Source organism: Panthera uncia, chromosome B4, assembly GCF_023721935.1.
Source record: "Panthera uncia isolate 11264 chromosome B4, Puncia_PCG_1.0, whole genome shotgun sequence".
Lineage (NCBI taxonomy): Eukaryota > Metazoa > Chordata > Mammalia > Carnivora > Felidae > Panthera > Panthera uncia.
The window spans coordinates 116,033,250-116,057,103 of record NC_064809.1 but is presented as its reverse complement, the minus strand read 5'-3'; the positions used below and the strand labels follow the sequence as shown (position 1 = coordinate 116,057,103).

The following is a 23,854-nucleotide window of genomic DNA, read 5'->3' as shown; positions in this document are numbered from 1 at the left end:
GACCCACCTCGGCTACCTTTACTGCACTAGGTGACAGTGAATGGACCCTTCAGAAGGGGTTTTAGGGGTTGGACATTCCACTCCTTCACCCATATAGCATCTCCTGGTTTAAAGGGGTGAGCATCTGTGGCCAGACTCACAGGTAATCCCTCCCCAACCCAGTGGTGTAAGGTGGTTAGGGTAGAGCCAAGGGCCCACATCTGTTGCCTCAGGGTTAAACTGCCTATCTAATTTAGATCCCCACTTATGCCCTTGATAATGGAGGGAGGGCACCCATAATGGATTTCTTAACGGGAGAACGCCATCTGCTTAGTGGGGCTACACCTGATTCTTAACAAGGTGATGGCAACACCTTGTTTCCTGACATAGTTTACTTAATTGCAGCTTCAGGGTTCGGTTCACTCGTTCCATCTTCCCAGAGCTCAGGGGTTGGTATTCTGTATGTAATTTCTAGGTAATCTTTAACCCCTTTGCCACCAGCCACACCACCTCAGCCGTGAATGCTGGCCCATTATCTGATCCCATAGTGGTAGGGATTCCAAATAGAGGAATGATATTTTTAGAAGAAGTTGGGCCACTTCCTGTGCCTTTTCTATGTGATCAGGGAAGGATTCCACCCAGCCTGAGAAAGTACACACAAAGACCAACAGATATTTATAGCCTCAGACCTAGGGAAGATCAGTAAAGTCCACCATCATATTTTCAAATGGGGCTCCCCCAACACTCTGCACCCCAGGGGCAGCCTTGAGTCCCTGACGTGGGTTATTCCGGGCACACATTTCACATTGCTCGCATACTGCTCAGGCTATGCTGGACAGTCGAGGGATGTAGAAATGTTGGCTCAATGTAGTCTTGAGAGCTGTCTGGCCAGCATAGTGTCCTGATGGAACTTCTTGACAAAAGTTTGGGTCAGGGCCTCAGGAATTGCTAACTTGGCCGTCTTCAAAGTTCCACCATCCACCTGGGAGGTAGCTTCCATTTTCAGTCTTAAACCAGGTATTCTCATGTTGTGTCATTAGGGTCCCATTTTGCCAGTGGACTAGGGAACAGTGTGGCCATTAAAGTCGCAGATTCCACTGTCCTTTGGAAGCTGCAAGCTTTGCCTCTCGGTCTGCTTTACGGTTTCCCTGTGCAGCCATGATGTCCCCAACAATGCATGACTGCCACTCTTTAGGGGCCCACACAGCATGTAAGAGTTCAAGGATTTCCTTACCATACTTTATGTCTTTTCCTCCTGAGTTTATTAGACCCTTCTCTTTATATAAAGCCCCCTGTACGTGGAGGGTGGTGAAGGCATACTTAGAGTCTGTATATATATTAACACCTATCCCTGCCACCAGTTGGAGAGCTCGGGTTAATGTGATGAGCTCTGCCTTCTATGCCAAAGTCCCCTTTGTCAGGGATTTGGCCTCAATGATAGAATTCAGGGTCACCACAGAGTACCCCACAAGGCATTCTCCCTCTTTCACAAAACTGCTACCGTCAGTGAAATGCTCAGTGTCGGGGTCCTTGAGGGGCTGGTCCCTCAAGTCTGGTCTGCTGGAGAACACCTCATTCATGATTTCAATGCAGTCATAATCTGGTTGATCTGGCCCAACAGGCAGTAGGGTTGCAGAGTTTAGGGTCCACACTACTTCTAGGTGAATGCATGGGTTCTCACATAGCATTCATTCCCTGGTATCTGACCATCCTGGCATTGGTTAGTCAGTAGTCCATTAACGTCAGTACTGAATGTGGCACTCAGACAGTCAATTCTTATCTCATAGTTAACTTGTCAGCCTCAGACACTAAGGGGGCCGTGGCTGCAAGTGCCTATAGCAGGGTGGCCAGCCTTGGGCAACAAAGTCAAGCTGTTTGGAGAGATATGCCACCGGACAATGCCAGGACCTCAACATCTGGGTTAGGACTCTCACATGATGCTGGTACATTCATGAACGTACAAGAAGAAGGGCTTGGACATGTCTGGGAGCCCCAGACCAGGCACGTTGGTGAGGGCCCATTTGATCTCTTCAAAGGCCTTTTGCTGTGCTTGCTCCCATAACTAGAGGTTCCTGCCCTCCCTACTCTGTGGCCTCATAAAGGGGTTTTGCCAAGACTGAGAAGTTAGGTAACTGGATTCTACAGAAACCTGCAGCCCTGAAAAACTCCCAAACCTAATGTCAGGTCAACAGGACCAGAATCAAACAAATGGCCTGTGTTTTCTCTGGGCCGAGTTGGCACTGCCCCTGGGAGAGGTGAAAGCTAAGGTACTTGACTTTCTTTTGACAGATTTGGGCCTTTGGCACCCCCCCCCCCCTTCCTCCATGCCATTTAGAAGGGCTTCTTGATACTGGTTAGTACTCACCAGCCCTCCATCTACACATGAGTCATTTGGGTCCCATTTGGGGTCCTCTCCAGGGAAGTGAGCCCGAGCATAAGTGTCGCAGCCGGGCCATTCTCCTCTAACCATGCTAGGGCCACCTGGGTAATTTGAGGGTCAGGAGGAGTTGGCAGCAGTCCATGCAGGTAGGTTTATGGGTTTGAATTATGGACTGCATTAGTTTAGTCATAGCCTGGGGCTTCTCTGTACAGGAGGGAGTGTGGTGCTTCCAATTTAGGAGGTCCATAGTGGTAAAGGGTTGGTACACAAAACGTGCTGGTATCCTCGGATCTGGCCTTCCTGATCATCATAGATGGGTCCCCTAATTTCCCTCAGTGGCATCTGTAGGGGTCCCCAGTGTTGCTGCAGGGAGGGACTGTCTCCGCCGGCCTGATCTTCTAATCGCCCTCTAGGAGGGATATATGGGGTTAGGACGGGTGGTCCAGTTGAGCTGGTCACATCCAGAGAAGCCGGTGGTGCTAGAGGTGGTGAGGTGTCAGGACTAGGGGCAGACTCCTGTGGGGTTTCAGCAGCTGGGATGGCTGGAGGCACAGGTGGCAGTAAGGGGTATAGTGGGGGCATATGGCAGTGGGGTCCCCTCAGGCTCTCCCAACAGTATGGGTTTTTCAGTTTTTGGCCAGCATTTGGAGGATGCCATGATGCGAGCCATCGTAATTTTATAGTTCTCTTTAATACAGACTTTTAGCCAAGGCAACTGGGATAGGACTAGGTCTTGCCAACATTCAATGTGAAGAAATTGGTTGGGGGTGGCCTGGATCCCCCACAATGACCTTGAATACTGGACCAACTAGTTCCCTATCAAGTGAGCCCTCAGAGGGCCAGCCCACCCCAAACGGTGGCTAATCAATTTCATAGAATGTCCAGAGCTTTCCGGAAGTTAATTTCACACTGTAATCTCCTGAATATCCCTTTTTGAAATTCCTCAGAATACACTCTACGGGAGTCGTTTACTCTGCTTTCCACCCATTTCCTCCCCATAATGGACAACTTTCATGCACAAGAGAGGAGAAAAGGGGAAAGAAGGGACTAATTTGGAGAGGACACACACTTGCTTCGTCCATTTTCGGCTGCTCTCCTCTCAGAGATATTTCAGGCGCCACTTAGCATTGGTGGGTTCAGTATCAAGCGCTGACCCAGGTCAGACTCCTGAGGAAGTCTGACGCCGCCCTAAGCCATATGAGGTTGCCACGGAACCACAGACTGGGACTCAGAATTCACTTTGACCCATTTAATGGGTCAGGGTCAGAAAACTTCCTTTGTCCGTCTCATTTACACACAGTCACACAGTGACTCCAACCTGCTGCCCAGTGCCTGGTATCTTAGAGTTGTGGTTTCATTCCTTATGGAACTACCCGGGCAACTCTGGGAGGTGATCAGGCTCCCCTTCGGCCTCTTAGGGGCAGGTCTACCAAAATGAACCTGGGTTCTTACCAGTCTGATGGGCGATGTTCTCTGAGCTGGTTCCTGGGCCTCACCAGCTTCCTTTGTGGATCTGGGGCCCTCGCCCCAGTGTGCTGGGAGGCGTTAATCTCCTATGGACCAAGCGGTCCGCCAGCGCCAGTCAAGGTTGCCTCTCCCAGTGCCCTGAGGTTCGTGCTTGGTGACAAGGGAGGTAAAACACCGTCCCTGCCTCCCGGGCGATGTCCCCACAAAATGTAGTGATGTGTCACACAGAGAGAGCCGGGGACACTGAGTCTTTTCTTTCCAGGAGGCAGCTTTATTCATGCCAGCTCAGGCTCAGTGGGCTAAGACCCCAAAAGGCTGAGACTTGAGCACAGTGGTCAGGTTGCCTTTTGTACAATTTTTGCCCCTTTGTCTCCATATATGGTAACATACAGTCTGAATGTGCAGTCTGCGTTGCAGAGTCGTGAGGAATAGTGCACACGTGCACATAGCCAGGTTGCCTTCCCTTGTCTTGAGGTTTTCACCACATTTCTTAGGAAGGGACCCTACCACATCAGCAGCTGGATTGTCTATTTGCCTGCCTGCAGTGGCTGTGATGTGCAGAAAACAGACACCAGGAAAAATTCAGGCTTTACCTGTGGCTAAATTATGGTTGGACCAAATTTAATATATATATTTTAATGTTTATTTGGAGAGAGAGAGCACGAGCAGGGGAGGGGCAGAGAGAGAGAGAGAGAGAGAGAGAGAGAGAGAATCTCAAGCAAGATCTGCCCTGTCAGAACAGAGCCCCACTCAGGGCTCAATCTCATGAGCCGTGAGACCATGACCCGAGCTGAAATCAAGAGTTGGACGCTTAACTGACTGACCCACCCAGGCGCCCCTACTATATTTATTTTTAAACCATAGTGGACGGCTTTTGCTTTTGTTTCTTCTTGGACACAGCATGACACACACAGTACACAGTAAGTATGTACATAAGAATAAATGACTTGAGCTCCAAAGTAACAAGGATCCTAGAAAAAGAAGTGGTCATTTAACTGTTTTCCTTTTCCTTCAAGGAAATTAAATACTTCTACCTTGTTTTTTTCGCAAAAATTTTGAGAGATTGAGAATCTACCAGCTCTTCTATTGTTAATAACTGTTGAATGAAGTTAAATGACATCTTTTCCAAGTTGGTTGAGTTGTATCTATGTTTCCCATCAATTGGCCTATTTCAATATGCATTTCAAGCATTTGGCCTACTGGAAAAATTGCCCCTATCACTTCTTAATCTAATATTTGGACTTCATTCTGCCAAGGTTTTTCTTTTAAAAATAAAAGTAAATAAAAATAATTTTCCTCAGTGTATCATCTTTTTCTCTAAATGCTGTTTTCTGTTTTTATTTTGCTTGCAATCTAAGTTAGTGATAATTCAATATCTTCTGTTATGATAAAAGCCTCAGTTTTTGAGATGCCTTTAAGAGTGAAATGAAAGTATCTCTGTAGAGCTCTATAGACTTGAGAAGAAAATAATCAAAATACTGTTTATTTATTTATTGAGTGTCTAGTTGCTCTGCTATCTTCCCTTTCTTTCTTTTTGTTGTCTTCCCCCCACCCCATTTTCTCTCTTCCTCTCTCCTACAAAGTTGGCATTGTATCTCAGAAACTTGCAATTTAAAGATGAACAAAATGAAGGACTCTTAAGGACTTAGAGTTTAATAAACAGTAATAATGCAATGCAACTGTTCTGTTATGGAAGGGTGCAAAAGGTACAATGGGGGTATGAGGAGGGAGAGTCTATCTGTGCATGGGAGCATTGGGTTAGGCAGATAACACTTAGATAGAAGTTTGAGTAGGATTCTACAAGCGAACAGGATTGGGAGTATATTAGTTTTCTGTCTCCATGTAACAAATTACCACTTTGTAGTAGTTTAAAACAATAAACACTTATTATCTCATAGTTGCTGTAGGTCAGGCGTCTGGGTGTAGGTGAGCTTGGTTCTCTGCTCAAGGTCACACAAAGCTAAATTCAGGATATTGGGTGGGCTGCATTCTCATCTACAGGCTTGACTGGGGAATAATCTATTTTGAAGCTCATTCACGTTGTTGTCGGCTTTCATTGTCTCATGGTTGTCTGACTGAGGGCCCCATAGTTTTGCTGGCTATTAGACAGAGGCTGTCCTCAGGTCCTAGAAGACAGCTTTCATTTTTAGAGGCTGCCAGAAGTTCCTAGCTATGTGGTCTTCTCCTACATGACTTCTTACTTCATTAAGCCAACAAGGATAGTCTCTAGTCTAGTCTGCTAAGAGAGTCTTATGTAATGTAACAAAATCATGAAAGGACATTCCATCACCTTTGACATACTCTATTGTTTAGAAGTAAATCACAGGTCTTACCTGCACCTAAGGAGAGGAGATTATACAAAGGCATGAACACAAGGAGCAACTCATTGGGGGTCACCCTAAGGTGTGTGCCCCACATGGGGTGATAAGAGGAATGGGAGAAGCAGGTAGATAAGAGATTGTGTAGGGAATGAACAATGGTTCTGTATAGCTGCAATGGGATGGAGGAGTGAAGGAAGAGTGACTCAAGGTAAGACTCAAGGCAGAATGATCACTGCTAACATTTAGATAATGCTTAATCCATGCCAGGGTACTTTATATATGTTAAATCATAGAATCCTTACAAAAACCCCAAGAGATAGATATTATCACCATTAAGACAGGCAGAAACTCAGAGAAGTTAGATAACTTGACTGAGGTTGTATAGCTTGTAAATGGTGGAACTGGATCCCAATTGTCTGGCCCCTGAGTCTGTGTCTTTAACCACTACACAACCTAGTCTTTGGGCAAGTATTGAGGTGTGCAAGGAGGAGATTATGAAAGGTCTCATTGAGGAATTTGAATTCGTTCCAGGAATCAGTAGGGAAACACTGTAGAGTTTTCAATGAAAGGTATAGATGCTCAGATTGACATGCTGCCAGAAGCACAGAGGAGGCACTGGTATAGGTGAGGGAAGATGGGTTACTGGAAGTCACTGGGACTGGGGCTGGGGAGGAGGGAACAGATAAGAGATCTTTGGATGATCTGACTCAGTGATCAATTATGAGAGCTGGGTGTGTAGTGGTGGAACTGAGGAAGAGCAACCCATCTCGGGTAACTTCCAGGTCCCTGGCCTGAATGATTTGGGGTGGAAGGAGCATGGGACTCATCCAATACGCTCAAAGTTACTGGAAGGCAGGGACTATATTCTTCTTTTTGGTGTTAGATCCTTTGGGCCTCGCATATGTCTTTGCCTAAAGTTACAAAAGCAAACACTTGGGCTGTGCATACTACATGCCATGCACTGTTCTAAGAACTTTGTTTATACTAACTTGTTTAATTTTTGCAACACCTCTGTGAGATCTACTATTATCATCCACGTTTTACAAAAGGGGAAACTGAGGTATAACATGGTTAAGTAACTCGACCAACTTCACACGGTTGGTAAGGATCATAGCCAGGACTTGAACTCAGGCGGGCTCTCTTCAGAGTCCATGTGCTTAACTACCACATTATGCCACATCCACACAAACAGATGCTCAGTAGTATTTGCTAAATGTTGTTGTGTGACCTCACGAAAGTAGAACAAGTATTTAAAATACAATGTGATAAATTTGTCCATGGCCCTAATGGCCTTTGTATAAGTCTCCATTATCACATTGAGGAAATCGTATTCTAAGGATATGTTGAAATCTCTCTCTCTCTTACTACTGTTAACTGCTCACACATAAGGACTGGGTTCTATTCTAGACATTTCCATTGTGTCTTGTGCAGTACACTCAATAACCATTTGTGGAGTGAATTACTTTCTTGTATATTATATATACGATTAAAAATTAAAAACTGTATTTACTACATTATCTCATTCAATATTGACATCAACCAGAAAAGATAGGGGTGGTGGGTCCTGTTATTCCCATTGTATAGCCATGGATATTGAGGCAGAAGAGAGTGACCAAATGGAACCCCGAAGTTCAATTCTTCCTCATTATAACTTAAATCTTGGCTGGGATAATGAGGACCAGCGAGAATGTCAAATTCTAGTGATTCTTTGCAAGTTTTCCTTTTACAAGTACATCAGGGGATCAATAAGGACATGAGAACATAGGGTACACTAAAAACTAAAGGGACACAGCAAAAGTATCATGACTGGCATTAAGTGATTAATTAACTAATTAAATGGCCATCAGAGTGTAGTCTAAGGAAGAGGTCTATTTATTGAATAAATAAAAATAAAAAGCTGAGGGAACAAACTGTGACTGCCACCCTTGCTTCAGCACATGCCCACCTCTGTCACTCTGACCTCCTATCCACTTACTAATTCAAAATAAATTTAAGAAAATAACCCTCATCAGCAGTGTGGCTTTCAAACTACTCCACAGGTAAGACTAATAGTCTCTGTTTTTCCTTTCAAAATTCACCCCAATTCTTCCCTTAATCTATATCCATTGTCAAATTTCCTTCCATTATTTAAGAGCCTCTTTTTCCCCATTCTTTTCCTCTAAGATAACATCTTAAGAAATAAGATAACTTATTTATCTTTCCCCCCTTTTTCTTGTTTGCTTGCTCTGTCTTTTCTGCAACCTTCTACTTTCTTCCCACACAGACTCATATTGACTCCTTCTGCTTTAAGTATCAGTTCAGGAGTTCTTTTGGGGTAGGCTGACTTCTAATAAGGGCTCCCATGGCCTCTGCTTCCTAGTATTTATGCCCTTCTATAATCTCCTCCCCTTGAGAATGGGCTGAACTTAGTGACTTGCCCAGGACTGGCAAAAGTAATGGGATTATTAGTATGGCAAAAATGATGGGGTGTCACTTCCATGGTAATTATGATGTCCACCTTGCAAGTAGGCTCTCTCTTTTGTCTTCCTGGCTTGCGTGTTTTGATGAAGCAAGCTGCTAAGTTGCTATGCTGGAGAGGTCCACATGGCAAGGAACCAAGGACAGCTTCCAGCCAACAGGGAAGAATTAGTGTCCTCAGTCCAATAGTGCACACAGAAATGAATTCTGCCAACAGCCACAGAGCTTGAAAGTGAATCTTCTCCCCAGTAGAGCTTTCAGATGAGGCTGCATACCTGGACTAACACCTCGATTGTAGACTTACGAGAAACCATGAAACAGAGACCTAGCTACACCATGCCTGGATTTCTGACCCACTCAAGTGATGTGTTTATATATGTGTGCTGTGTTAAGCCGCTAAATTTTGGACTAATTTGTTACACAGCAAAAGATTACTAATACACATCCCTTCCAAACAGCTTCCCCTCACCCTAGGCACCTCTCCTTTATGTAGCCATCTGTATAGGTCTATTCTTGTACTTAGAACATGGTATTCTAATTATGTTTGTCTTTGTTTCCTGCTCTGCACTGAGCTCATTGAGGGCAGTGACCTGATTTATCTCCTAGCACAGCACCTGGCTCAACAATAATTGTGTGTTAAGTAATGAACATATATTCAATAGCCCTCTCTGCTCCCACTGCTCTCCTACCAATCACCAGCAATTGGTGCCATTAGGGCAAGAGAAGTTTCAGCTCCAACCATCTCAGGTAACTGCTGTAATTCTTCCTGTGCCCCCGCTCTCTCTGTCCATTTGAGCAACACATCCTGGCAAAAATGGGAAGAGCAGGTTTGTGATACATTGTCTTATTTGATCTTCCAGTCAATGCTATGAACGAGGTATCAGGATCCAATGTATAATGAGGAAATCAATGTTTTATACAGAGCTGCACAGCTGTTAAATAGCAGAGTCAAAGTTGGTATCTAAATGTGTCTGATTTTTAATTCAATGCAAATCTCTATTCACAGTTACGCTATGCTGCATGATCCTGGACAAAGTTTCCTACACACTAGAATAAACTGGCAAAATGAGAATAATAACAAAGATAATACTATTTAAAAACATTTATTGAGTTATTGTTCTGTAACAGGCATTGTTCTAAGCCCTTTAAATGGATTTACAAATGAAATTTTTATAAAAGCTATGAGAAAAGTATTGTTATTTTTTCCATTTTACAGATAAGAAAACTGAGATGAGAAAAGGTTAAATAAGTTGCCAAGGTCATACACTTCAGTGGCAGAGTGAAGATCCAACTTGGGTGGTCTGGGTCTAGTAATCAGTGTGGTTTTAAGGGACGTGATTCATCTCAGGTAATTTTGACTTGCTCCTATAAGAGAGTAGAGTGACAGAGCACTGCTCACATGTTTTTGAATCCTAGGTTCTCAAGACAAAATTAATTTGGAGATCCGTTTCTCTTTTGTTAATGAGCATCAATTTTTCTCTAGAGAGAGGACCCCCTCCTGTTATAGATCCCCACTGCATTGTAGGAGCTCTAATTAAGCGTATGCAAAGTACATAAAAAAGGGAAATAATGAGAATCTGCAATTGAGAAAGACATGACTCTGGTAGCAACCTTGAACACAATTTGGCCAGATTTTGTCCCTTCCTCTTAGCATCTTAAGGCTGTGAGCAATGGGAGGGAGATGCAAAACATAAGTTAATTTTTGAGAAAAGAAAGCTTAATTGGAAGATTTTCTCAAGCAAGGGCACAGAGCATTATGTGAGCCTCCAGTTCATTTGCTGAGAAGAATTTATAAATTTTATTTTCTTTTTTCATCAGTTGTAATTGCCACGTAAAAAGTCAAACAGTTCTGCAAGACTTATGAGAAAGATCAGCTCCCTGCACAGTTCCCACCCCTTGCCCCCCACAAGCTACCTCTTTAAAGCCTTTTCAGCTGTCTCTCATGATATTTACCTACATATTTTCAAATAACTTGCTCATACTGCTACCTCTTGATTATTTTAGTTTTAGACATCATTCTGAAGAAGGATTTGTCACTGGCATTTTATATGTCAAGTTAGCATTTCCTTTTCAGACATTTCTCCAAGAATAAAGAAAATAAGGCAAAGGGGTAATAGTTCCTTGACATAAAAAGTACATCCACATTTATACAAAGCACCTCGAGATAGGTGGGTAAGTAGAGAGAACAGCTATACGAGACAACGTAAGAGCAGTAACCAAGTAGATGGGGGGAAATATCCATCACTATTTTGGAATATAAAATGAAAGCCAAAGCAAGCTTGAGGTGCCATGTGAAATTTAATATATTAGCAAAAAAGAAAGGCTAATGAAACACCCAGTGCTGGTGTGGTTGTTGTAAGTTGTAAGTTGTAAGCTGTTGTGAGTTGAAACTCTCACATGTTTTTGATGGAATAGTTTTGAAAATAAATATGATAATTATGTACCAGGTGCCATTAAAATGGTGATACTGTTTGACCCAGTAATCTACTACTGGAAATTTATCCTAAGGAAATAATACAACAGAAGCAAAAAACGTATGAACCAACATGTTCCTTGTAGTATCAATTATAAGAGAAAAAGAGTTAGGACACATGGACGGACACACACACACCGAAAGGCAGCCAGTTTAAATATAGTGTTTCATATACTAATGTAAATCACCAGATGGATTACTGTCCACCTGTTAAAAATGACAAACACGAAAGCTTTATAAAAACATGAGAAATATTTACGACATTCACTGAACAAAACTGAACACAAAATAGTATACATTCTCCGTTTAATTATGTATAAACAAGTTTGCACACCCACGGGAGTGGCTATGGTACGAGGGACATGAGTATTGAGAGGGAGGAGCTGATTTGAAATTTAGGTCTTCCATTTACAAGCTGTGTGTTGTTGGGCTTTAAAAGAATACTTCTCTGAGCCTTGCTTGTTGCATCTCTAAAACTGTAGAAAATATCAACTTTTTAGTGATGTAAACATTAGAGAAATAAATAATTGGCAGCTAATTTGGTACACAGCATATTATGGTAAGGGCTCCATAGATGGTTATAAGTATTGCTAATATATGGGCCCTATTCGGGAGAATGGGGGAGCTATGTTAGGGACATGTAGCCATGAGTGCCTTTGTGCCCCTTAACATTTTTTATATATGCATATATATAAAATGTTATATATGCATGTCTATATATACATTTAAAAAATAATTATATATATATATATATATATATATATATATATATATATATAATTGCTGCATGAGCATTTACTGACCTTGTCAGTAACGAGGCTCCATGTTTCTGAAGGTGTCATAATGAAACGATCCGGGAGTGGAGAGAAAGCAAGGCTGAGAGCCTTGGTCTGTTACACCTCTGTTCTCTTTTTATTGCCCTTGGCTCTCCCAGCTCTTTGTTCTCCAGTGGGCGATTGCGACTGGAACTGGTGCATTCCTGCTAAATGGCATTTTAACCCTGGTATTCCCACAACTCTCTGCTGTTTCCTTAACTGACATTTGCATGGCAGATGGCGCAAATGGCCTAGCAAATATATACTGGGTCAGCGTTAAAAAACTGCCAGATTGATGGCTTTGTTGGCTGTGTGCCTCTAAGCAGAGACACGACTGGAAATTGCACAGAGACTCAATTTTCCAGACCAACTTGTGGGCTTTCTGTTCCTCCCTTGCTATGGGCGATCAGTAGGACAGGTGAAGATGGGGCTAGTCTGATTGGCTTCACTTTTAAATAGACACTGATGTGGGCAGATGGGTTGGCACACAATGTGCTGAACTGGGAGCTAAATCTTTCTACTTCTAATCCTGCCTGCATCAGATTTGCTAAGGAATGGAAGCCAAATCTTAACCTGTTCATTTCCAGAGTGTTCCATACGATAATACTAAGCTTCTTTCGAGGAGTGTCATGAAGGCTGATTTAGAAAGGTAGAACATTTTATCTAAGTGGCTAAAGAAAGCTGGTTTACTTAATACTTGTTAGTCTGAACTACTTTTGGGGAAGAACATACCATTGACTTGGCTTATACATCTTTGGCCCTTAGGGTTTTCATTAGGGCCTTTAGTTGTTTCACAGAAACAACTGTTTCTGTGTTTGTGATCTTCTCAACTAGACTATAAGTTCTTTGGGGACAGAGACCAAATCTCATATATGTTGGTCTTCCTTATGGCATATAATAGGATCTCTTGCCAATGGTAATTCTCAGTGCCTAGTAAATGTTTATCACATAAGTACTGCTGGTCTGGTTCATAATGCTATGACAACAGGCAGTTCTGTTCTTAGAGGGACCCCTGCCTTGGGTCTCCTGTGCCTATCGTCCTACTGTTGGGATAGAGAGTCCAAGGTTTGATCATCTTAGTAGATGACTATGAACATGACATGGCAGTTAGGTAGGATTCTACTTGGGGATTTCCCTTCTCCACACCTACTAGACCATATTCTTCATATCTGTGACTCTCTAATTGCTTATCCCAATGGTCCTGAGCCCACAACCAGAACCCGCAAGGTCCTCTTCCAAGGGAAGACACTCTTCCCTGTTCTCCCAAGGGGAGACTATCCTAGTGTTTGTGTCTTTAGGCCTGGAGGGTAGCCAAGGGGCCATTGTTTGTGGGGAGGGGAGGAAAAAGGTAGAGATGTAGCCTGGAAATGTGACCCAAGAGATGAGTGTAGGTGGAGTTGGGGCCTGAAGAGACAGTGGTGAATAGCAGCCCGGTGCTGACACTCCACGGGCTGCCACATTCAGGTATAGCTCATGGTGATCCAAGAGTTTAAATCTGAAGCTGGCCTTCAATTTTTCATACTAAGATAGGACCATATGACAAGATCTATTTTTCAAAGTGGACAGATAGAATGTATTTTATTTCACCTGTGTAAGCTCGATTGATAACTTTTAAATATATGGACATAGAGTAGTAGGCTTCTGTTTGTATTGTCACGTCTGAGCCCTGCAAATTCTAAGGGCAGGCTCATGTCAATGAATTCAACCTGCAGAATAGTATTGGGCTGCAAATGTGATGTCAATCCCTGCATTTTATCTACTTAGTTAACCTTCCTATAGTAGGCACCTTTGAATGTAGTAAACAGCAGGAATAAAAGGTAAGAGACCACCACCGCGTGCAAGTGACACTAGGGATATTTTCCTTATATGAACCTGAAACCACAGCGGGTCAATCCCGCTTCTTTCAACCGTGGGAAGTTGGGGAAGAATCTGAATGACAGAACAGCTTGAAAAACAACACAACTTTGTTACATATAATCACCCAAACTGATGACCAACTAAGTATTGCTAAGTTGAAGTCCTACGGGTCTCCTTTAGTAAAAAGATAATTAGCTCATTAATGGCTCTGAATGAAATGAAATGAAATGAAATGGCTCTTAAGGCACTCGAAAACAGTATTTTCTAAAAGAGACTAAACATTCCAGTTGTATTTTTGTATCTGGCTAATTTTCTTAGGTCATTTCATCCCTGACCTTTTGTTCTCTAAGATAAGGTAAACTTCTGCCTCGTTCGAGTAAGAATGATGACCAATTCTGAGACGCACAGGGCCCAACTGGCAGAGTTTTATGGTGCCGATTAATGTTGAGAACAAGACAGGGCAGATAAGATTCCAGACCCAATGTCAAGCATCCGGGTTTTCCTTTGGGATACCTTTGGTAGAGAACAATCGTCAAGATAATGATTATTACAATTTATAGAAACATTTTATTGTTCCTTTTCAAATGATTTAAAAAACCCCACTATAAGCAGGAAGAAATTAAATTCAGAGGGAAAACAAGAACTTTATAGGCCATCTGCTCAGACTTTCAAATTTAAATTTTATACATAAGAGCACATTAGCTGTGGGGAAAAAATGTGATCACATTTTGTAGCTGTCTGAGCAATGAAGAAATTTCCCTCGTTGGGCTTTCTGCATAGAAATAAAAGGAACCGTTTTGCTGAAGAAAATGAAATGGCTTCGGTATGGGGGAAATTTGCTATTCACCATTTTATATTTATGGAGTGCTGAACTTACACCGTTTTTTGTAAAATATGAAGTAACGGTCGATGCCTGGGGTGGGGAGGTTCACAGGTGACGTTAGACAAACAGTATTGGAGAGCACCTCGCAGAGAGAAACCTGGGACCCTGACAGCCTGTTAGAGGTGGTGAGTAATGGGATGAATGGGGGAATTCAGGGCAACAGTGGGCCCACCTGTGGGGAGGGGGAAACAGGTGCATGAGGGAGGAGGCTTATCCTGAACCTTCCCCTGAATCTGGGCCTCCAACTTACAGCCTGGTCCTACTGGCCTGTGCCTTTAGGTATATCCTTTCTCACACAGGCACGGAGAACAGTAGGATGCGGTTGACAGCAAGAGAGAGTCAAGGATCATACTGAGTCGAGAGCGGGTGACAGCAATGCCGCTCACAGTGGCCGCTGACCCCTGCGAGCCAAAGCTGGCGGCTTTCCTAGGAATGGTCTGGAGAGCGTTTGATTAGGTCAGGCTGCTCCTGCTGCTTCAAACCTACCTGTCTGATGCTCCGTGACAGGGGGAAGAGAGGTCGCGGCGAACACCAGGACAATTAGTGTGCCGGGTTTTTTGTTTTTTGTTTTTTGCATCTGCCTGCCTTCCTCCCGTTTGGTGACCACCAGAGAAACCTCCATCATTGCTTGGTCAAATGAAGCCTGGCAAACAAACCAAGCCCCTTGCCCCACTTTGTTGTGCTGTGAAAAGATAAAGGAGGCACAGTGAACATCCAACTGATGGAATGAATGCTGACCCTGGTAGGCAACTTGATCTTTTACAGCCAACCCTAAGAGCTGATACCTTAAAGCACCTAATTTAGAGAGGTATGTGAAATCGTTAAAAAAAAAAAATACTAATTAAGGAAAACCAGCTACAGGGAAAACTGTGAACTGAGGGTCAGGAAAAACAAATTAAATTCATCTGAGTTGGTGCTATTTTAGAAAAGCCTAGAAAGGCTTAAATTAATCTGATGATAAATGAATGAAAGGAACACAGAACTCAAAAGGAATGGTAAGCACTGAAACTCAAGCTTCGTTCAATCATAAGATCTTAAAAAGCAAGCAGCACAGTGGTTCAGGGTTCAGCCTCAGTAGTCAGACCTCCTGTGTTTGAATTTTGGAAGATGGGAATATCTTCCAGCCATGTGACCTTGAATGAGTCAATTACCATCTGTGGGCTTCCAGTTCCTCATCTGTAAAATGGGGCTAATAATAGTAGTTAGTTCACATAGTTTTGAGGAGCATTAAATGAGATAATACATAAAAAGTACTTAAGAGGGTGCCAGAGATACTTGCAAGTGCCCCCTAAATATTAGCAATTTTAATCCAGTAATTTTAAAACTATGCTTCAAAGAGTCCCAAGTTTCTACAAGTCTTGTGCTGAAACACCTACAAATTTAAGATAAGGATAAGCAGGGGAAACTCTTGGTTTTTATCTGCAACTACCACAGTTGCTCAGCTTGTGTGTACCTTGTTTTAATTTCTGTTTGCCATTTTATTTGAACAAGATCCTGTAAGTTAAAACAAAACAAAACATGTCTTATAAGGCATCTGATCCAGCATCTGATCTGTTTATCCAGTTAGATCAGGAATCCTGTCCCTATCCGTGGATCATCCTGCCTCTTCTTGAATCTCTGCAGAAAACGGACTCTCACTGATCTATAGACCTTTACGGTTCAGGGTTGTTTGGATAATTAGAAAGTTCTTTCCCATGTTGACTTGTCTGATTTCACCTCCAGGTGCTAGTTTTGCTCTCTAAATATGGCCAAATTCTCTTCTGAAAAGATCCAGGTAGATGTTAGGAAAAAAACGATTGTACCCTTTGAGGTCTTCAGTGGCAAGAAGCAGAAATTGACTTTGACAAACCTAAAAAGAAGATAAATTTCTTGATGAGCCATTGGGCTGCTCATAGAATTGAAGAGAAGTTGGAGAACCAGGCATAGAAGAAAAGGCAGGAGTCAGTCTTTCTGGAGATCTTGATGGCATGACCCACTTAGGGCTTCCCCTCCCACATTCTTTCAGCTATCCCACCTAAGATGTGATTTCCATTCTCTCTGCCCATCAACCCAGCAGCATCTCTCCAAGAATGGGCCCGGAAAGACCCAACACACTCTGCATGTGCTCTCTTGGGCTCAGTGAATCCTGGGGTTCTTTCATCTAGTCGTCATCCTTCCCGTCATACCGCGGAATTGATGTGCTTTCCAAGGCACCCATGTCTGAAGGCGTGTACTGAGCTTTCAGTCAATTCATACCTCAAGAGTAAGGCTTCCAGATTTACTAAAACACACAGAACACCCAGTTAAATTTAAATTTCAGATAAACAAGGAAGAATTATTTAGTGTAAGTATGTCCCACATATTTTGTCTGGCAATCCCACTTCTCACTTCTTTTGTTTTTTAATAGAATTGGCTGTGGAACCATTGCTGGTTCATCTTCTGTGCTTCATTTTAGAAGCTAAGCTCAGAAATACCCATTTATCTCAATTAAATTTCATCACATTGATTTCAGCTTCTCTTTCCAACTTGTCAGAAGTTTTAAATCTTGATGTTATGAAGTCAGTGTGTTCACTCTACTTCTAACCCTGAATCCCTAGTTTGACATTGTGACCAGAGAGGGAAGGAGAGCAGAGGTCCGTGGAGGGAAAAATAAAGAGAATGATGCAGTGTAGAAAGGATGGTGGTAGTAGGGAGATAGCCCATCAGAAAGAAGGACTCAGGATAGAAAAAGCTTTAAGGAAATTGGAGGAAGAGAAAGAAAGAAACATAAATATAAAGGAGAGGTACCAGTCAGGATTCTTAATTTCAGGCAACTGCTCAATTTAAGCAAAAACAAAAACAGCAATTATGTGAAGATATGAGAGGCTTGTAGACCCAACGGGAGGTTTGGATAATGGGCAGGAATCAAGGGTTGGGCATCAGGAACCAGAAAAAGGGCTGTGAAGCAAAACACACTGGACTCAAGGCCATTCGGGTTGCCATTGGGCTGATGAGCAACCTCCACCTGGCTCCACAATCATGCGTCATAGGTGAGCTCTGGCGAAGAGTATCCCATTGGCTGAGCCTGTCACAGCCTGTCCCACAGAGGTGTTGAGCTTAGGGGAACTTTGGCCAAACCCTTTGGTCTGCATTGTGGAAGCCTCAAAACAGTCTCAAAAAGGGATCAGGGTGCAAATACGAAGAGGCTTTTTTTTTTAATTTTTTATGTTTTTTATTTTGAGAGAGACAGAGACAGTGTGAGTGGGGGAGGGGCAGAGAGAGAGGGAGACAGAGAATCCCAAGCAGGCTCCATGTGGTCAGTGGTTAGGGGTCAGAGCACAGAGCCCGACACAGGGATTGAGCTCAGGAATCCATGAGATCATGACATGAGCTGAAATCAAGAGTCCAATACTTAACAAATAAGCCACCCAGGTGCCCGAGGAAGGGGTTTCTTTTTGTAGAGTCAAAAATCAATCAAAATCAGTCAATCAATCAACCCATTATTCATCAAGCAAGCAAGCAAACAAACATAATATTCCCCATGGAGAGATTAAAAGAATAGAATCATATGCAGACAACTCACTATATGCTGCCTCCAGCCCAGGCCTCTCTTCCTTGCTGCCAGCCAGAACAGTCATTTGCCTACTCAGTATTTGGACAGTATGTATGAACCAAAGCAATGCCAACAAAGTCTATCCAGAATCAAACTCGTGTTCTGCCCCAGCTCTGCCTCCAGCCTGTGTCTTCTTTCAGTGTCACCTGTCTCTGTGAACACCACACATTCCAAATCTAGTATCATCCGTACTCTTCTCACTCTTTTATCCTTGTATGAAATACACCTCCAAGTCCTGCTGAGTTCACTCCTTAATTCTCATTTGAATATGTTGACTTCTTTCTATCTCTTCACCTCCACCCATTCCAATCCTATCCTCACCTTTATTACTATAATAACCACATTCCTGAGGTCTCTGAATCTGCTCTGCGCCCCTGCTCCCTGACTGTTCTTCACCCTGCAGCCACAGCAATCTTTCTGAAGTGCAAATTTGAACATGAAACTCCCCCCCCCCACATCCCTCAACTTGAAATATTTCAATGGCTTTCCATTGCGCTTAGAAAGAGATCAAGATCTTTAATCTAGCCTACAAGGTTTTAAAGGTCTGACCCTAGAGAGTCCTCTCCAAACTCTGTATCTGGGGTTGGGTGTGAGGATGTGGGGTGTTAGTGGTCGCGTAGTGGAGTGGTCTTCAGCGGCAGTGTCCAGAGCAAGAGCGTCTGTTGGGTAAGAACCAACCTCTAGGCTTAGAGTTAATTCTAGCCTTCATTAGCACCTATGATGTGATTAGTCCTGATCCTTGTACGCACGTTCACTTAACTCAGGGCAAGGGTCTCTACCAGGTGATGGCCCATATTTCTTTCCAGCTCCTTCTGTGATGTTTTAACTGATTACCTGGAAATATTCTGGCCGCTAGAGGGCCTCATTGGTTTTTTTCCCCTTAAAAGGCTCTCAAATAGTAGACAAGAACTACAAACATTCACTGGGCTCTAGCTGCTTTTGGGGTGTGTGACCTGTGCAAACATGTTGACTATTTTGCTAACAACGTTTTGAGAATATTTTTAATATCATTGGGTAGCTTTACACTGAAAACAGTTAACAATAAAAAATAAAAGTCTCTTCTATTTAGCATTTCTAATCTGTAGGTGAAACTAGGCTGTTGGAGCTCAGGGACCCTCAGCAATACACGACTCCTCTTCCAGCCTCCTTCAGCACTTGAAGAAAGAATTTTAGGGTTGCAGAAAGCTTCACGGTCCTAGAACACCCCATTTCAACCGCCAATACTCGCATCCTTACCATCACAATCTGCCAAAGAGATTGATAGTCACTGTCAATCCTATCATAACCTTTATCCAAAAGGTAATATGTCCTGGTTTGCCTAGGATGACCATCCTCTCCCAACCCTGAAAATGTTTCCGTTTGGATGATAATTTGCATGACCACCTTATTTATCCTTGTTTATTTCAGACATTATAAGAAACTTAAGACTCCCACATTACTGCCTTCCCCATGGATCCTTTTCCTCACATATTCTATATCTGACCTCATCTTCCATCCTTTCACAACATCTAAAATCTGCCCTTGGTCCAAAAGTTTTTCCTATATGTTCTCTTCAACTTCTGGTTCTGAAATCTGACTCTCCTCTGAGGATCCTGCTTCTCATTTGGGCCTGGAGGTGGTGGTGATGGCGGTGGTGGTGGTGGTCATGGTGTATACCTTGCTCCCTGTCGCTGCCTCCAGACCACCACCCTTCTCTTCTCAGAACACCCAATTTTGACCTAACTCATGTCATCTCACTATATCACCTTCTCCTCCCCCCGCCCTTATTGTTGTGATCAATGGACCCCACAGAGCACTCTCATTTTATTCCTTGAAGGTTTTAACTCATTACTCCTTTTCATGGGTCTTTAATGCGCCTCCTGACGAAATTCTTAGAAATTTCAAAATTCACGTAAATGATAGTTCCCAAATTCTTGCCTCTTAGCTCTTGACTTCTTCTCTGGTGGTTATGTCTTTGAACATACCTCAGTCACCAGAGTCATGCCAAGATCTTTCATTATTAACTGCATGTACTTCATAATCTTCATTTTTATCTTTCATCTTTGACTACTGTCCACGATCTCTTTAGCTCTCTCCCTTTAGTATTTCAACTTCAACAATACTTTAAGCCCCCCAAGATCCATATTCTGTCAACCTCATCATCTTATCAGTACCCCTCACCTCTCACCCTCAGTACTTTTCTCTTTACCACGGTTCATCATTGCACTCCTTCCTGAAATCTTTCCTAGATATACAGATATAGTTGGGTGGGGAACTTTGACAGTGGAAGCATGTGTTAGATATCTTCTGAATGCCTCTTTGTTGGTGCAATAGCAAACAAGGCACGGGTGAGAGTGAAGGCAGGAAGGAAGTGTTGTAAGCATGAGAGGAGACAAGATGGCTTGAAAGGGGCTTCTCAAACTTTAATGTGCATACAGCTCACCCAGGGATCTTGTTAAAATGGAGATTCTAGTTCTGTAAATCCACAGTGAGGCCTGAAATTCTGCATTTCAAATAAAATCTCAGGTGATGAAGATGTCATTGGTCCATGGGCCACACTTCGAGCAGCAAGGGTCTAGGATAAGTTTTCTTAATCTTGGTACTCTTGCCATTTTGGACCAGATATTTATTGTGGATGGCTGTCCTGAACATTGTAGGATGTTTAGCAGCATTCCCTTTTATAGGTTAGCTGCTAGCCCATATATTTCCCTGTCACATTCAACTGGAAACGCCCAATCCTGGCCAAATCCTATTCTCTACCTGCTTCATGCCTGCACCTGTGTAGTTGAATATGCCTGGAAAAACACACAATAATAATGTAAATCCATATGCATTATGCAGAACCTTAATGCTGCTTATTGTCCCTATTACATTTTCTTAATCTATTTAGACATTTATTGTCCTACAGTAGTGGTTTTTAACCAAGGTTGATTTTACTCCCTCAGTGGATACTTACAATGTATGGAGACATTTTTTTTTTTAATTTTAATTTCAGTATAGTTAACATACAGTGTTATGTCAGTTTCAGGTGGACGATGTAGTGATTCAACAGTTCTATATGTTATTCAGTGTTCATCAATATAAATATACTCTTAATCTCCTTCATCTATTTCATCCATCCACCCAGCAACCTCCCCCCTGGTAACCATCAGTTTGTTCTCTGTAGTTAAGAGTCTGTTTCTTGATTTGTCTCTCTCTCTCTCTTTTTTTCTTTTTAGTTTGTTAAATTCCACATATGAATTAAATCATATGATATTTATTTTTCTCTGACTGACTCATTTTGCTTAGCATTACACTGTCTAGCTCCATCCATGTTGTTGCAAATGGCAAGATTTCATTCTTTTTTTTACAGCTGAATAATATTCCATTGTATAGCTATCACATCTTCTTTATTCATTCATCTATCAGTGGACACTTGGGCTGCTTCCATATCTTGGCTATTGTAAATAATATAAATATATTTATTGTAAATAAACATAGAGGTGCATGTATCTTTTCAAATTAGTGTTTTTGTGTTCTTTGGGTAAATACCCAGTAGTGGGATTACTGGATTGTAGGGTAGTTCTATTTATAACTTTTTGAGGAATCTCCATAGTATTTCCACAGGGGCTACACTAGTTTGCATTCCCATCAACAGTGCATGAGGGTTCCCTTTTTCCACATCCTCACCAACACTTGTTTCTTGTGTTTTTGATTTTAGCCATTCTGATAGTTGTGAGATGATATCTCATTGTAGTTTTGAGTTGCATTTCCCTGATGATGAGTGATGCTGAGAATCTTTTCATGTGTCTGTTGGCCATCTGTATGTCCTCTTGGGAGAAATGTCTGTTCATGCCTTCTGCTATACGGAGACATTTTGGATTGTCACAAATGGAGAAGATTATGCTGTTGGTATATCACAGGTAGAGGTCAGGAATGCTGCTAACCTACTATTGACCATATTGTGTCACTGTAATGATTATCTAAAATAACTCGTAGACAAGGTGACTGAAAATGTTAGGAACAAAAGAAAGAAAAGAAAAGGACATGAAAAGGAAAGGAAAAGAAAGGAAAGGAAAGGAAAGGAAAGGAAAGGAAAGGAAAGAAAAGGAAAGGAAAAGAAAGGAAAGGAATAGAAAGGAAAAGAAAAAAAATGCTAGGAACATTGTCAGGGGATGCTTGTTTCTTTGTACTGACAGTTACATATACGATCTAATTTAATCGCTACCATATCACTATGAAGTTACATCCTCATTTTTTGGGAACTGAGACTCAGAAAGACTGAGGGTCTTTCCTAAGCTAGTGAATGCAGAGTTAGAATGCAAACCCATTTCTGGGTGGCTATCTCCATAATTCTGTATTTACATAAGAAATGTTACCTTCTTCCTGATTAACACAGAACTAGGCCTGCACATGAGGAATCATTAAGAACCAACACTTACATCTTCAGCCTGACACAATTGTAAGAAACAGTGACTTAAATGGAGGAAAAATGTCACACTGACGATCACAAGAAAGAAACAATGATGCTCTAGCTTCGTTTAAACAATGAACCATCTTGCTTAGTGATTCAGCTGCAATTATATTTCAGTAATGTACCCCAGCTTTTCCCTGAGTGGGAGATAGCTGCTTTTAGACTTTCTGTTCCTGTTTTATTTAATCCAACCCAAGTTTGTTGATGCCTTAAGTGACTTACTAGTTAATTGTCACCCTGTTGATAGTACAGTTAATTGGTCCCTACCTAGTTCTAAAGGCTGGCGTGAGATGGGCGAAATCTTTTGGAAGCGCACTCTGTGGCTGATAGGAATGCTCCCACTGACCACCTCAGCAGTAGACAAGGGCTTGCATCATCTTGCCCTCTGTAGGCCAGCTAGCTGAAGTTCCTTGCCAGATTTTGCCATCAACATTGGTCTTGGTTCCTGCTGTGTGGCTGGCCATATTTCACTCTTACCAGCCAAGGTATCTGTTCTGAGCTGTGGTGGTAGTTAGTAGTTAATTGGTAAGTAACCTTATCTGAGTCACTGAAACTAGAGCAAAGACCACACCTTAGCAAGGGTGTATCCTAGTGTAATCCTAGCTCCATGATTTACCACTGACTGGGTGACCTAGGGCAAGAAACAGGATTCTGTTTTCTGCAAAGTGGGGCTAGTAACACCTGTGCTACAGTATTCCTGTAAAGAACTCACTGAGCTCCAGCTCAGTGCTTAACGCATACTCCTCACTGAGGGCTTGGTGCTGTGCTAAATCCTTCCCACCAGTCACTTCAGTTTTACTTCAGTTAACTGTCACAATGACCCTAAGAGGAATAATAACATTCGAATCCTCATTTTATAGATAGGGAAAGTGGAGAAGAGAGAGAGAGAGAGCGAGCGCTTAAATCACATGCTTGCTGTCACACAGCCAGCAACAGGTTTCAAACTTAAGCAGATGAACTGCAGGCCTGTGTTCTTAATCATTAGCCAATAATGCTCAGAGTGAGTCGTTCATAGAAGGTGACTGTGTTGTTGTCTTTGATGATGGTATTACTGTGTGGTCTCCTTCTCAACTTTCCAACTTCTTTGGGGGTCTATGTCTATTCAAGAGGATGGTTCTTTGTTTTTTCATTCAACATATATTTCTTGAAAACAGACTCTGTGCTCACCTAAGATAAGTAAACCAGACAGACATGGTTCCTGAATTCCTCGAATAATTCA

At 42.4% G+C, this 23,854-nt stretch overlaps 1 long non-coding RNA gene across 6 annotated transcripts in view; it reads left to right on the top strand.

Moving 5' to 3' along the window:
* Window positions 1-23,854, top strand: part of LOC125919446 (uncharacterized) — a 101,199-nt gene that overhangs the window by 4,557 nt on the left and 72,788 nt on the right. Inside the window, exon 2 of one of the 6 annotated variants that reach the window (XR_007456786.1) lies at window positions 14,676-14,757. The exons of the other annotated variants lie outside the window; for them this stretch is intronic. This is a non-coding gene — a long non-coding RNA (uncharacterized LOC125919446). The remainder of the gene's footprint in view (window positions 1-14,675; window positions 14,758-23,854) is intronic. 6 annotated transcript variants of the gene reach the window in all.